Source organism: Platalea leucorodia, assembly GCF_965183815.1.
Source record: "Platalea leucorodia genome assembly, chromosome: 4".
Lineage (NCBI taxonomy): Eukaryota > Metazoa > Chordata > Aves > Pelecaniformes > Threskiornithidae > Platalea > Platalea leucorodia.
In genome coordinates this window covers 58,895,130-58,911,406 of record NC_138826.1, presented here as the reverse complement: position 1 = coordinate 58,911,406, position 16,277 = coordinate 58,895,130, and positions in this window count along the sequence as shown.

Genomic DNA, 16,277 nt, shown 5'->3' with positions numbered 1-16,277 from the left:
TTTTGGATTACTCTCCTGCCTCAGCTCACATGCAGTATTTGAGAGACTGTGGAGCGTTTTGTAGTTTTAACACTGCTGGCCTTGCATCAACTGGGGCTTTTCCTCCTTAATCTGCAGCAGTAGCCTAGGTTTCTTTTGGCAAAGGTCTTCCTCTTTTTGAAATGTGGAAGTCAAAGAGGACAGTGCATCCAGGAGAGAGCAAGAGCTACATCCACCGGTGGAAGAGGGGACGAACGATTAATTAGGGCTGAGGATTAATTGGGATTTTCACCAACTCTAGCAAGTCCCTCTGTCCTTTGCCCCTTTTATTTGGAAACACTTGGCTCACTAGCAGAAGGGTAATAAGTGGAATATCTTGTAAATAAAAGTGGAACTGACTCTGTGTGGGCAAAATTCCCTTGTTGTGGACAAAGTTAGGCCAGATGGCCATTAGGGACTCCTTTGGCCTTCAAATCAGTAAGAGGCAAGCAGGCACCTCGTGCACTCAAACACTGTGGAGTATGTCAGAGGAGCGATCTCCCTTTCTGAAGCCAGCCAAGCAGCTACAGGAGCTCAGGCCTCAACTTTTGGTCTGGAATGTCCTCTGACCCCCTTTTGTGTCATGCACCAACACTTCCCTGCTCCTTGCTTCCTAGCTTTGAAGTTTCTTTCCCTCTGCTCACTTTGCTGCAGTCGGTTGCTGTCAAGTGCAGAGATGAAAGCTCACTGCCCACACAAGTAGAAGGGCGGAAGGTTGAACTTGCCAGTTGTCTCCTCTGCACGTGCATATATAAAGCAGGTGGGGAGTACACATTTACTCTCCTCATGAAATTAAGGTGTCCTTAGTGGCTCACTGGTGTTCTCCTGCGTGCGCCTGGGGCTTGCCATCCTGGCACGGTGATGTCTGTCCCTCTGCCAGCACAAGGATTTGCTCCTGGCCCCTATGCAGTGTTCCCATGCATGATCCTGGTGTGTCTACCTCCAGGGGGGCTTAGGTTAAAAATATATACCGTGTACAACCGTGAAAGCTGTTGCCTCTCTTCCCTGATAGATCAATGAACACTGCTGCTTGATTTTTTCTGAGCAATAATAACATGCAGCAGTGCAACTTTGACCTTCCCATGTTGTTTCAGGGAGCAGATGGCTATGAAACACTGCGGAGCTTCACAGTTTGAGTGGGAAGCAAGGTGCTTTCTGTGGCCCTGCATTTTGTCTATGCCACGTTCCTGCTTTCCCAGTGACTGTTGGATCGATTTAGGTAGCCGGGGGAGAGCTGGTTGCTTCCTCTGTGTTCAGGAAGGTAGAAAGGGAAAGGAGCAAGTTGGTAAAGTTGAGCCTCATCCATGAAGCAGAGCACATGGAAGAGGGGTGTGTGTTGCTGCTGCAGAGCGAGGGGTGGGTGCACCGCTGATTTAATGCATCTGGGGGAGGAGAGCAACCCACTGCTGCTTGACTTGGCATTGATGGGGAAGGTAGCGGGAGAGCCTATGCCACTATATCCATTTTTCTGAAGGTGGGTGACATTGGGGTTTTTTTGTATTATTGTAAGTTTGTAAAGAATGTAATCTGTCTGTTGGGGGCACAAGGAGAAAACGGGGGCCTTTCTCTTTTTGGGTGAGGCTGTTCTTATGTTGCTGTGTTTTTTGTTGTTGGACGGGGAGGGGGTCTAGGGGCCATGGGGGCAAAAGCCTGGCCCTTGTCAACTGATTGCAACTGTCCCAGGGAGGGTGAGCTGATGCTGCAGCAGAGACCTCCCACACCAAGCTGTGAAAACCACCCCTGCCTGCATCCTTCAGTGGGGGGAATCTGACATGCATGGGGCTCTGCACCGGGGTGTTTTGCTGGGTGGTGGGACTTAATGCTTGAAGGCTGGTCCTACTCGTCTTCGGCTCAGTTAGAAACTGAGCTGGCCGGCTGCCCATCCTGTTTAGGGAAGGTTGGATTTGATAGCCCAAATTTCTCATGGAAGGAGTTCATGCTGGAGTTGCTCACCCCAGTGCTCCTCTCCCCATTGGGGGCTCAGGTCCTGCACCTCTCCATCGCCTGGTGCCCAGGAGCCCCGGCTCTCGCCCCCGCCTCCCTCCCCGTCCCATAGAGCACAGTGTCAGGGATCCTCTTCTCTCTCCTGCTGCTGCAAAGTTGTGTGAACTTTCCTGGTCAATACTGGAAAGGGGAATGCTATTTATTTTTATATTGTGTATATTTTGTCTTGGTCTGCTGATTACCTTTGTTCCCCAAGAGCGACAGTTACCTCAATAGTTAGTTTAATACTGTGTGTTGGGTAATTTTTTTAAAGAACTTTTTTAAAAGCTTGATCCTTGGAGGTCTGTAGATTTTATTTCCATATGAATTGGTTATTTTGTATAAAGTACGTTCTTAAAATAGCAATCACCTATGCTGTATGTGTGTTTTCTTGTCTCCTGGATGGTCTCCCTCTTCCTTTGTAAGGGGGGAGCGGATGGGGCTGGGAGGGGAACACAGAGGGCTTTTTTCAGAGAGACAAAGCCCTGGACTACAGTCAGACCCGGTTGTACCACCTGAAAGCCATTTACAAGAGAGCACCTGGAAAGCTAATTGGGATCGTTTCCCCTTCCGAAACACAGCTGTCTGTCTACAAACAACCCAGTTGTGGAAATGAGATGGTGTCACTGCTTTCCCCCTGAGTCCCTGGTGGGCTGCGGGTTTTTCTGCAGCCCAGGTGTGCTGGAAAGCCTGCCTCCCTCCCCAAAACACTGCAGGGTCTTAGGTTGCAGGTAGACCGTTCCCCCAAACTTGCACGAAACCTCTCTCTGCTTTAAAAATGGTGACTGCCCTTGAGTAAAGCCTGAGGTGTGATGCTGCTATGAAGGAGGAATGAATTTAGCCTACGTGGTTCCCTTTTGTGCTGCTTTAATGATAAGCAGCATAGGGTATGATGGCCCTCAGGGGCTGTTAGAGGAATGGGAAGCCTTTCAAGCTCATGTGCAGTCGTCCAAATGCATACTGGACCCAAAACGGCGCTTGCCATTTGCTGTTTATTAGATCTCCTCTGTGAGATGGGGCAGTGGTTGCAGCCCTGCCAGCAGAGAGGTGTTGAAAGACTTTCTCACGAGGGTTTTGGCACCAAAACTGGGAACTGGCCATACCGTTTCATGTGGGAAGGCACCTGCTGTAGGTGCATGGGGGCAGCTTGCACTTGACCCTTGCTCAGCTGGTCCCTGAATAAATAAACGTGCTCAATTTTGCTGATTCAGCAGCTTTTCATCAGGACATCAAGGTAATTTTCCTTAAAAGCTGGTGGAGCAAAAGGGGGCATGGGGGACAAACGGCAGAAGGCCGGGGGCATGAAGGCTCCCAGGTGCACGTTGCGTGCGCCTTCCCTTTCCTCCCCAGCTCTAGCTGGTGAAAGCTCCTTCTGTCTCTTCCAGGGCTGGTGACAGATTCTCTTGCTCACATCTTCTTCTCCTGCCAAAACAGCTTTGCAGAGTAGCCTGCTTACACCATGGGCTCCGTCTGCCCCTCCTGCAGGGGCCTCGGTGGGGCCAGGGCTGCCCCCGAGCCCAGCGCGCTCCTCCGGCTCACAGCACCAAAGCTGCCTCTGCAAAGAGATGCTCACAAAATGTTTCTCTGTGATATGAAACCCAACACTTGCTGGCCAAACCTGGGGCCTCGTCCTGTCCTCGTAGCTCTTCTTTCCCTCTGTGTGCCCTAAGCAGCGAGTTCATCCCCTGAGGTCACCAGCATTTTACACAGAGGGGCAAAGGAGCCCAAGTGAATGAATTGGTCAAGAGCTGACTGTAAATCCCCAGCGCATCCCTGCTCCTGGGGCTATTCAGGGGCTCACTGTACCCTCCGTGGCTTGATCTGGGAGTGACTTATCCCGCCCCATACTTGCATATTTTACGCACAAGGAAGCCCACAGGAGCCCATGTTGGCACTGTCTTGCCCCTGGGCTTTCAGAGGAGCCCGAGATGTGATCTGCTGCACCCTGACATCTCAAGCACCCCAAAACCGCCAGCCGGGTGTGGGAGCTGTCCCTGCTGCCTGGGCCAGGCAGGTGAAGCCGGTCGGTGCTTCCCGGCACAGCCGCAGCTCCAGGCCCTGCAAAGGTTGTTTGAGGACGTTGGCTCCTCCGAGCCGGGGCGAGGTAAATTGTCCCCGGGGGTGAGCGAAGGGCTGCACTCTGTCACGTATCCCCCTTCCCCCTCTCCCCCCCCCGCGGGGGCCAGAGTTCAGGGTGATGAGAGCAAGCTGTCCAATTTAGGAAAGCAAGGAATTTGGTCGCCCCATCAGTCCCAGGAAGCGTTTGGGTCAGAGGGGATTGGCAGGGGGAGATTTTTAATCCTGGGGCTAAGCTGGCGCTGAGCGGAGCCGGTGCTAATTGGAACCAGTCCCAGGAAAGGGACGGAAAGTCGCTGCTTTTAGAGCTGCCTTGCAGCCCAGACGAAGACAAAGCTTATCTGTGCTATAGGAAATGCCACGTCCTAACCTCGACAAGATGCTATCGTGAATATAACAGGCAGTATCAAGCTAGGCCACATGTCCCCCTAATTCTTTACCTTTCTTCCTACTTTCTGCTGTCCACAATTCTTGTTTCTTCTCCTCCTTCCTTCCCTCCATGGGTTGGCAAAGATAACCCCTTGTACTAAGAAAGTGCTTTCCTGAGCTCTTAGGCCGAGGCTTTTAAACTCTCAACTTCCTTTCTAGCCTCCTTCTCCCTGCGAACTGGGATGCTTTCCACCTCCAAGCACCTTTCCATCTCCATCTTTTTGTCGAGCCATCTCAGAGCAGCTCTCTAATTCATGTAGGCTTGAATTGAGGATGGGTGGATGAATTGGTTTCAATGGGGACCAGTTTAGTGCCCAGTTTGGGTGTGGAAATAAATGGCAGCCCCTCACCCCATCATGGGGCAGCCCCCAGGGAGAGCTCCAATTCCAGGAAGGCTTTGCTAGACCCGATGGACGGTGCATCTTTGGGGGGTGCCTAATGGCGAGGGAAGAACTGGAGTGTCCTCGGCACCCATCAGTGTTTTGGGAAGGGTTTATTTGTTTTGTTTTGTGTATTTCCCTAAAATAAAGAATCCTGCAGGTGAAGTTCCCGTCTTGAATTTTCCTATTAGTCACCACACTTAAGCATGGGAGACACCACCTCACACAGAAAGGGAGGACATTTGGGGTAGCTCAGGAAGACTCAGACTTAGCCTAAAATGAATGGTTTTTGTTCATGGAAATGTTTTGTTATACGTATTAGAAGAAATATACCCACTCATAATTTCAAGATTTTGAATTTGTCCCACGTTGAGATGTAAAATGCAACTTCTCCAAGCAGACAGGGTTCTCTTGAGGGGTGGGACCCCCCTATATCTCCTCCAGCCCTCGAAGCTTCAATTTTTGTTTGGTGGAGAAGGCACAGGCACAGAAAGGAAAAGCACAGCTGCTCACCCAGCGGGGCAGCCCGCATCCCTGGCAGGCGGGAATGGACCCGAATGCCTTGCTCCCAGCCATAAGCTCAGTCTGAGGGTGCAGCGTTGTATATGTATTTATATCGTAACAAATGACACTGGCTGAGCATGTTAGGGTCTCCTGAGTGCTGGCAAAAACTGCCAAACTTGTTCTGGACCATAACAAGAGCCCTAAAAGCCGCCCCCAAATGGGGAGCCCCGAGGGCCCTGTGCTTGCCCAGCAGAGAGGAGACAGAGCAGCTTTGCTGGAGGAGGAGCAGAAGGTGGGAAGAGGCAGAGGCTCACCATGGGCCTGGAGCAGCGTCTCAGGGCTGCCCCCTCCTCCTCTGTCAGCGCCAGGAGGCCACATGTTCCCTGACCACTGCTCTTTTTTAAATTCCTTTCCCAAAGAAGCTGCCAGAGCGGCGGGATCGTAAAAAGTTCACCCCCTTGTCACGAATGCACCCGTTCTTCCGGGGCCGGTGGGCAAAAGTTGTTTGCAATTTCCTCAGGCCGTGACCTTTGTTTTGACCATGGCGGAGGAGGATTGCAATCCATCAAACCCTCGCCTGGCCCGCACCCAGGGTAGGGGAGAGGGCTGCCTTTGGCTGGCTGATGGGGGGTGTCTTTCTGAGGGGCAGGGGGCACAAGGACACCGCTTTGCCCCTCGGGTTTTGTCAAGAGGCAGGGGGACGCCTCGCTGCCGGTTCAGCTGACAGTTCAAGCTTCCCGATGGGGGGTTCAGTGAGGGAAACTGCACCACGGGTGCCACACGATAGGCTCCTGCCGGAGAGATTTGAAAGAGTTTGCTTTAATTTTCTTTCCCAAGAGGGATGCTGGATCGCAATTTGCTGCATCAGCAGAGTGGGGAAAGATGTCTTAAAGGATTTGTGCCTAGAGCCAGCCCTGCAGACCGGCCAGCTGCATCAGGACCCTACTTTTAGCAGGAGCTTGGACAAAATGGGACACGCTAGCAGATTTACCATCTCCAAAGCCCCGGCTGCTAATGGTCCCCGACATTTCCAGGCTGCACGGGGCTTTTAGAAGATCCCGCACAACTAGGTTTTGTTAGGAAAATCAGCGGCAAACTGGAACCATCCCCTGGGAAATGGCTCCTGTAGGCATCTGCCTCTCCACTCAAGTTCCCAGGGGGGCAATTCATCCCAGGAGCACATGTTCCCCTGCAGCCGGGTGTCCCCTTTGAAGACATACCTGCATATGAAACGAATCTCCCCTAAGGAAATGCAGCCTGCACATACCAGTCTGCCCCGCTTCCCTTGGCCGCCTGCCCCGGCTCCCCTCCCTCTGATCTCCGCTTCCCTAGGGAAACACATCCTACCGCACTTCCCTGCTGCTAAATACAGATTCCCTTGGGAAGTTACTCTGTCACCAACCCCCCCGCCTTGGTTAAGCCCTTGGAGAGCCCCTAGATTTTGGGGTGAGAAGAAAGGGTTTCAGTATTTCACCTGCCTCCTCCTGTAACACCAAGCATGGCCTTGCAATGCCCAGACCAGCCTTCCCAGCCTGACCACTTGCATGGGAACCAGGGTGCTCTTTTTTTTCTAGGAAGGAGCTCTGTGCTGATTTCCAGGCATGGCAGACCACGATGTGGAGAAATGTGCTGCTTGGTTCCTTGTTTGATGAGGATCCTTTGAGCTCGGGGTGGGGGAGAAGAGACAGACCTTTTAAATCTTGAACTGAAAACCTTGTGCTGGAGGGGGAGGCAGCTCCTCCAACTCAGAGGGAGCCATGCACGAGCTCCCCAGAAAGTCTGTAGGAGACAAGCCAGACCTCTTCGTAGGCATCGCCCTCCTCTCCCATGTCAATCATCATCACATTTTGTAGCCTGTGGATGCTGATGTCACTTCTCTGCAGCTCTCTTCTCCTGCTCTGATTTCCCCCTCTAACACCTGTGTACCCACTGCCTGACTGGCACCAAACCCAACCCTCTTCTCTGCCCTTGTCTGCGTGCATGTCCCCAACACCTGGCTCGGCGCCCAGCTCCCTGAGAGCCAGCCTGGCCCACCAAACCCCCCTCCTCTGGCTGGCCTGCCTCCCGCCCTTTGCCCCATGGGGCCCAGTTGTTCCTGGTGGTGAGAGCCCCAGGTGTGACAGCTTTGAGGGCATCCAACATCTCATTGCTTTCCTCCAGTTGCCGGGAGGCTGCTATGGACTGAGTACAGGCTGTGGCATTCCCCAAGAGAGCTAACCCCCCTGTCACCAGTCTGTCCCCTCGAGAGGATGCCCTGGGCAGGACCAGGGGCAGCTTCTTTTCCAGGTGGAGAGGAATGAAGCCTATCACCAAAACCAGCCTTTTTTTAGGGATCAGACCAGGTCTTACTTTGCTGGTGCAACCCACCACAAGCCAGATGTCAGGTCTGGAGGAGCAGAAGGCAGTGATCAGCGTGACATGGGGGTGTGTGTTAGCTGCTGTCCCACGTGTGTGACCAATGGGCACATCTCTGGGCATTGTGCAAGGGGGACGCCTGCGATTTGGCGGCATGATGGGGCACGCTCTGCTGCAGCAGTACAGGGAAAGCTGCCCTGGTCTGGGGGACTTGCAGAGATGGGGCTGCTCCTCTCAGCAGGGACAAAAGTACCCAAATTCAGCCCCCTGAAAGGTCAGAAACCTGCCAGCACTGCTTATGCCAAAGCTTGTGATTCTGGCATGAGTCCGGGCAGGGCTGGTTTCTCTGTTTGCCAAGCTGCAGGTGATGTTACTTGACAGTCATCTTCCATTTAAAAATGTTGCCTGTAAAGAAAATCTTGAATGCCCTTCTGCTCACATGGCAAGGGGAAACAAACCCTTTTCCCTTGTAAGCAAATCTCTCAGGGTTTTTTATTTAAAGTGCTTGAGTCAGTAGCGCTGGGGCTCACCGTCTTTGACATCCCACCACATGGCGATCATCCCTGCAGCTGAACAGGGCCAGCAGCTGCAGGCTTGGGCTGTTGTACAGGAGATTTTTGTACCCTGGGTGCTGGCCCCGGGCCTGCTGGTGTTTAGGGTCTGTGACTACCAAAACACCAAACACGGCCCTCTCCTCGCCACCCTGCCTGGAGCCTTGTGCCCATCCCAGCAGGTGTGTCACACTGTCTGGGCTCAGAGTGCCCATTTTCAGGCATCAATGAAATTAAACCCAGGGCACACACCCCAAAGGTTGCTCTCCTTTCCCCAGGCCCTGCTTTAGCTGATCTCCCTGCAGCCCAGGAGCCTCTCCATGCCACAGCCACAGCTTCCATGTTGCTCAGAAGGGTTTGGGGGGCTGAGACTGGGCACCACAGCTCTTGCCCCAGGGCATTGGCAGGCATGGGAACAGTGGGGAGTCAGGGCTGGACGCCGCTTGGCTCCACCAGCACCTGCCTTTTCTCCGGGGCTGATACCGCCTGCCTGCTTTGAAGGAGAGGGTGCACGGAGCATGGGAAACAGCGATCATCTTGCTTTGGGTTTTTATCCCCCTCTCCCAGTCACGCATGTCTCTGGGCCTGCCCTATAGGCAGATGTATGGCGGATGCCCACATGCCAGATGTCCTGGGAGATCAAAGTTGCCGCTCACTGCATCCTCCATTCACTCATGCGCACATACACCCCTGTGCCTCCCAAAAGACTTATAACTTATGCTCTCTATCTTCTCTCCAAGATATTTTCCTTCCCTTTCTTTGTTTGCTTTCCAAACCCCCTTTCCTCTTTGGCACTCCCTGCAACCCAGGCCGTGCCGGGGGGAAAAGCACCCTTTGCTCCCACTAACAGCATCCAGCAGCGGGGGGGTGAGCATGGCGTGCTTTGCGGGTTTCCCATCCCACTTCCATGCCTCTGGGATTTGCTGCTTCTTGGGGTAGGAGGCAAAGGGACCCATTGGGGGGGCCTCTGTGGTACCGCTGCACCTCCCACCCCACCCTGCATACCTGAGAGGAGCTGAGGGGTGTTACGGCTCCACATGGCGATTGGGAAATCACCGTCCGACATCCACCTTTGTCCCCTGCAAATTTCTGCAGCCCTCTTATCTTCTCATAGTCCTGTAGGGGTTTCCCAGTCTCAGCCTCTGGGGAAGCTCTGAGACCCTCGGAGATGCACCAGGCACCGAGGGCAATGCACAGGGGCTGCTACACCTGCTGGCATAGAAAGCCTTTTCGGTACATCAGAGATCTTCAAAAAGTGGGGTGCGTGAGGAAGAAAACACCAGTGGGGTGCAGGAAGAACATACTGTTTGTACCATTAATAAATAAAATAAATAAAATAATATTTATTTCATCTTAATCTCATCCTTTTTTAATTTCTATTTTTGTGTATGTTTTATAATGTACGTAATGTTAGTACAGTAGTACATGTACATAATTTATAAGTAAATATATATATATATATGGGGGGGTATGCTCCAATTATTTACTTTCATCAATAGGGGTGCACAATCAAAAAAGTTTGGAGCCCACTGCCCTAAATCACCAGCCAAAGGTTAAAATCAAAGCAAAGGTGGATGCCTGGATACCAGCACCTCACTCAGCAGCGCGGAGACCATGTTACAGAAATAAAGCAGCTGCACTTCGGTCAGCTCCAAGGGTTTGCCACTCTCCTCTTTTCCCCCGCCGTTACCTAATGAGGGGTCAGGAGTCTTACGGGGACCTCAAGCACAGAGCCAAAGTGAGCACAAACCTCCCTGCTAGGTGCTGCAGATGGGGGATTCCCATTTGGGGTTGCATGGAGGGGGGGAAATATGCACTTTCCCCATCTTCCCACTGTGTCAGGTGTCCCCTCCGCCTGAGCCAATGGATAATTTGTAAGTTGAACCTTGCTCTTCTCCCAAGTAACAAGCGATAGGACAAGAGGAAATGGCCTCAGGTTGTGCCAGAGGGGGGTTAGATTGGATATTAGGAAAGATTTCTCCACTGAAAGGGCAGTCAGGCACTGGCACAGGCTGCCCAGGGAAGTGGTTGAGTCCCCATCCCTGGAGGTATTTAAAAGGTGGGTAGACGTGGTGCTTGAGGACATGGTTTAGTGGTGGGCTTGGCAGTGCTAGGTTAACGGTTGGACTCGATGATCTTAAGGGTCTTTTCCAACCTTAATGATTAAATAAGCAATATATTAAATAAGCAATATATTAAATAATATATTAAATAAATAAGGAAATGCAAGATGAAAAAGGAATGATTAGTACAGAGCAATAAAATGGATCAGATGCAGGGAGATATGGTAGCAATATATTAAATAAGGAACGGAAAAAAAGCTGGATGGTTGCTCCGATTTACTTTACAGCTCCAGATGACTTCACAAGTGATCACTTAGTGGAACTGAAAGGCAAATGCTTCAGGCTGGATGAAAGTAAACACTTCGTGCCTGCCAACACAATGTGTATGAGGCCGAAGAATGTTCTGTTGCAGAATGGCATTGACATAGCTGGAGTAATAACATTTTTAATTGTTTTTAATAGGTTAGCACCTTTAACCTGCATTGCAGCAGTAGCCACTGTTACGCTGGGATGAAAATTTCAAAATGCAAAGATTTTAGAGCATGAGTGAGGAAGCGCTCAGGCTCTTAGTCAAGAATGGCTCCCCCTGGACACAGCGTGGCAGAACGTCTTCCGTGTGCTTTACTGCCACGGGCAGGACGTGGACATCCTCAATGTTAACAATTCTTGCGCGCCTGTTCCTAAAGTCCAGCGATGTTGCAGGCTTGGGAGAACTCATTGCTCCACCAGCACTTCTTCTCCTAGGGACCATTTCTGTGCAGGGACTGCTCCCACCTCAGCCAGCATTTGTGGGCTAGCTGAGGGGCCACTGCGGATGTTGCGGGAGCCTTTGCCATCCACCCAAACTTCTCATTGCTTTGTTCTCCCACCAAGTCATCCCACCGGCAGTCTGGGAGGGCTGCAAGAGCTGCTGCTACTCTGGAGTAGCATCCACTTAGCAAAGGCTGCACAGTGAATATGCTGGCTTAACAGGCGCAAATGCTGTGCGTGGCTTTGAGAGAGCGGGTATTGGTATGAGGTTGCCCACATGCATACATTTTTTTTATATATCGCATCTATGCCTTTGTGCCATGAGTGTGCCACAGGAATATGTATCAGGAATAGTGTGGCCAGCAGGACCAGGGACGTGATAGTGCCCCGTACTCGGCACTGGTGCGGCCGCACCTCAAGTACTGTGTTCAGTTTTGAGCCCCTCACTACAAGAAGGACATCGAGGTGCTGGAGCGTGTCCAAAGAAGGGCAACAAAGCTGGTGAAGGGTCTAGAGCACAAGCAGCTGAGGGAGCTGGGGTTGTTCAGTCTGGAGAAGAGGAGGTTGAGGGGAGACCTTATTGCTCTCTACAGCTACCTGAAAGGAGGCTGTAGCAAGGTGGGGATCGGTCTCTTCTGCCAAGTAACAAGCGATAGGACAAGAGGAAACGGCCTCAAGCTGCACCAGGGAAAGTTTAGGTCGAATATTAGGAAAAACTTCTTCACTGAAAGGGCAGTCAGGCACTGGCACAGGCTGCCCAGGGAAGTGGTTGAGTCCCCATCCCTGGAGGTATTTAAAAGTTGGGTAGACGTGGTGCTTGAGGACATGGTTTAGTGGTGGGCTTGGCAGTGCTAGGTTAACGGTTGGACTCGATGAGCTTAAGGGTCTTTTCCAACCTTAACGATTCTATGATAGCGAGGAGACGTAAATGTGCCCGTACAGCCATGGGGACAGCTGCATATACTTTTACGTGTTGTGCAGATGGTGCGTAGGTATCTCAGGTGTCTCAACTCTGGCATATGTGGATCCAACAGTATCACCCCTCCAGGGTGTTTGATTCACACTGATCAGTAGACAAATATGCAGGGAGTGTGAGGGGCTGCTGGCTATACATACAAGGTGTGCGGAGCCCTGCCTGCCTGGGCAGCGTTTAGACCTAAGTAACGAGGATAACCGTCAGAGGGTAAATGATTAAATAGTTGTTTCAATAACCCAAATTTAGCCTAGCATTGAAAAAGTATGTGATCTCAACAGGCATATCTAAAATAAAGCCTTTTTAACCAGTACATAAGCAATCTGTGGAGCTCATATTGCAAGATATCTGAGAAGCAATTTGATTTTTTTTTTCCTTGAACAAGGAAATACCTCTGTGTTTAAAAGCAGTGTGAAATAGTTCCCCAGTTCTAAGTGCTAAAAAAACCCACCTGGAGGTATCTTGAGCCCCACAACTTAAAGCTGATCACCAGCTGAAGTCAGGAGAGAATTTCTTTTTCTGATACGGAATATTTGAATTCTCTACAGAGCTTTTGACTTCTCATGCCTTGAGACAAGAAACACCACTGCTGCCAGGCAGCCATGGCCCAGTGTGTGCAAGTGAGTGTGTTTTGGAAGCGGGGAACCAGGGAGGAGACCTGTGAGTGCAGGGGTGCGTGCTGCCATCAAGGCTAGGAAAGCGATGTCTTTGCAGTCGGTGCCCCAGTGTGTGCACGCACGTGTCCGTGTCCCCATGGTGTGGTTGTGCTTGGGCTGTCCTCTGCGGAAAGTCAAAATGTTGGTGGCTGGCAGAGGAGCCGGGACACACTGACTGGGAATTACTTGTCCCCTGAAGATGCTGGAAATTCATCTTCAGGATCCTGGCGGGTGGGGTGAGACCTGCTTTGGACTGGGGAGGCACAGAGAGACATCCAGGCTGTCACTTGGTGCTGTCATGAATCCCTTTGGTGCGGGGAAGCACTGTCGGCAATGACAGTGGGGTTGTTCAGTCTGGAGAAGAGGAGGCTGAGGGGAGACCTTATTGCAGTCCTACCCCACAGAGCCTGGGGTGGTGGCAGGGGTGCCTGGGAAGCCACACCGGCAGCGGGTGAAAGGAGCCTCCCAATTCCTGCTGTCCCAGCCCTCGCTAGTGATGCTACTGTCTTCCTTCAAAGTATTTGGAGCTGAGAGCAGAAGTGTGGAATGAGCGGCTGCGCTTAAACTGCTCAGCATCGTGCGTGTGGGGGAAAAAAAATACTCATAATTTCATTTTTAGACAGATTAATAATTTTCTTGTGCTCCCACTCTAGAGTTGCTTTGGGACTAACTTCTAGCATTTTGCTGCTGATAGTGAGGCTCCCCTCTCCTTCTGGAGCCCTCTGAAGAGAAAGCACCAGCCTTTCTCCAGAAGATGTTCCAACAAGGTTTTGTCTGTGGTGGGTCCCCAATACAGGGCTGCTTCTGGTAAAAGTGACCTTTGCTAGGAGAAAGGTTTTACCATTGCGCTGCAGGCAATGGTCCCAAGGATGCCAGGTAGAGGCTGTGCATGTGTGGATGAAATAAGAGTTCTGCAAAAGATAACTGCCCCTCCAAATACCAGGAATACTTCAACAAGTCCCTCTCTCCCTCATTGGTGTTCAGCTCACCAGCTAGGGCAAGCTAAACCAGTTGTTCCTTCCTCCTCCTGTCCACTTCCAGCTGGACATCAAGATGCAGCCTCTGTATTTCACACCCTGCCGCCATGGAGAGCATCGTGGAGCTGTAGAAACTCAGGGGGTGGCAGCTCTGTACCAGCAGCCACCTGCTAAGGGGAGAAGGCCAGCAGATGGGGAAAGAAATGGCCCTGCTAATACACAGAGCTGAAGAACCCATATGGTCAGCCAGGAGAGAGGGAGGAAGAGAAATAGAGGTTCATGCTATAAAATCAAAGCTGCTCAGAAACCAATGATCTTCCAATCCCCCTGTTAAAAGACTTCTAACGGCATCATGTGAAAAATAAGGATGTTTCTGCCACTGGCAGATGGTAGGATGAAATCCAGGATCCTGAACAGCCCCAGGGTTTGCAGCTGGTGCTAGGTGGGGTATCTACAGTCACTTGGTGTTTAGGCAGGGGACGCGTGGGCCAGGGACTGTCTGGGAAAAGGAGCTGACCTCATGCAAACACTCTTGGACACAGGATGGGAAAGGGCCTTCGGAAATGCTGGGAGGGACCACCCTTAATAGTTTCACTATGCAGTCTCTCCCAACGTATTCAGCCTTGAACTATGTAAAACGTGGTAGCCTTGATTTCCACAGCTTTTGATTTCCACCATGTAACATGGCCTGGGAAATGACATTTTTTGGCACATTGTCAGTATGATTCTTAACCTGAGAATGCTCCTGTACAGATGTTTTTCTTGCTTTCTCTAAAGCAAAGCCAAAGAAGCCGTATGGGATTCTCTGAAAGAGATGCCTAAGAAGACAGCTTTGGGGTTTCCCAGCCAGCTCTACTTTGGCCGAGAGTGGCAGGAACTTCCCAGCCCTGGAAGGGCCTTCTTGTCACGGCCTGTTCCCTGCAAACATGTTTGAGATGCAGGACGGGGGCCCCCACCTACCGTCTAAACTGCCTGTATCAAACAGCAAACGCAGCCAAACCGCGCTGCAGTCTGCCTGGGCTCTCGCTCAGGGCTAAACACCTTTTGCCAAGTTGCTCTGCTGCAGTCTCAAGTCTTTGCTCCCCAGAATAGCAGCTCAGAGTTCACTTAACCAAGGAAAATTTTTTGCTTTGAATTTTCCTCTGGGGTGGTTCACTTTTATTTCCAAATTTTTCTGTTCCTCATTTATTGCAATTTCTTTGGAATTAAATAAATGCATAATTTTATCTTAAACTCCCAGACTATTTTAGGCACAGACCGTGGGTCTGTGGAGATGGCTCCAGCCTCACTGTACTGCATACGCTGTTGGTCTGTGAAGGTATTATCTAACACTCTTTTTCTATTTTCTGACAGAGGCGCACATTCTTCTGTTACTTATTTCCCACTGCTTGCTAACATCAGCGGATCAGGACAGGGGCATGCAACAAGCAAGGTACCCTCCTTCTGCCAGCGTGCCTCTGGCTGCTCGCTGGGATCTGTGACCTCCCCGGCCAGCGAGCACCCAAAGGCCTGTAGCCGGGCTTTCATGGCAGGATTCACCCGAAAGCTGGACTCTCACTGCTAGCTTTTAACAAGGCTTGTTAAGGACAACACGGCCGCGCTTTCCTCCAAGGCTGGCTCTCAGCAGGGAGCTGGGCGCTTAAGCAGCCTCCCTGCAGCAGGCTTGCCCCGTCACTACCAGGTTGCGGATGGGCAGCGCTCACCCCCGACAGCCAGCTCAGGGCTTCCTTTCAGGAGTTACCGCTCTATCAACTGTTACTGGCTTAATAAAGACATCGAGGCCTTGGCGCTGGGTATTTTCTAGTTGTTTTCTTCTAGTCTTTCCCTCACCTTGACACTTGCACGCGCCTCCAGGGATCGTTCATACAGCATGTGTCTCTCTGATTAACGTTAATACCTCTCGCTGTAAAAACTAAGTACTAAAAAAGGGGTTGTGACTCAGATGTGCAGTAGCATTTTAAGTCCTCTGCTGATCACTTAGTGTCAAACCCACTCTTAAATTTTCCATTGCCAACCGTGCAGAGCAAGTACAACATTATCTATTTCCCTAATTCTTTCCAGCACTAGACAGAACCAGCTCTGCACTCTCCATTAATCTGCGGTGCTTGCCTCGCCCATCACAACTTAATTCTTTCACCTGAACCCTAATTTAATGCCTCCTTTGTTCCCTGTATTTGTCCAGTTTCTTAATGTGCTGATCTGGCTTAGGGCTTGTTTACTATATCCAACTGGAATATTTTACACGCTTATACAAAGATGAATAAAGATCAATATCCTTATTGATTTGCCCTAGGTCATCAGGTAAATCAGTAAGAAAAAAAAATTGTGCATTCTACTTCATTTGCTTAAATCAGCAGTACAGTTCAAATAATAAAACAGTGCTGCAACAGCACTCCAGTAGGAACTCTGAAATCCACCTGAAATGCTGCTTTTGTTTCACATATTACTTGTAAAAACCTGTGTCCAAATGCTGGAAAGAAGCTTGGATGAAGACACAACAGGATTGCTAACTACACTAGGTAAACCTGGGTGGGATATTCCTGTTTTTCTCTGCATCTCTAA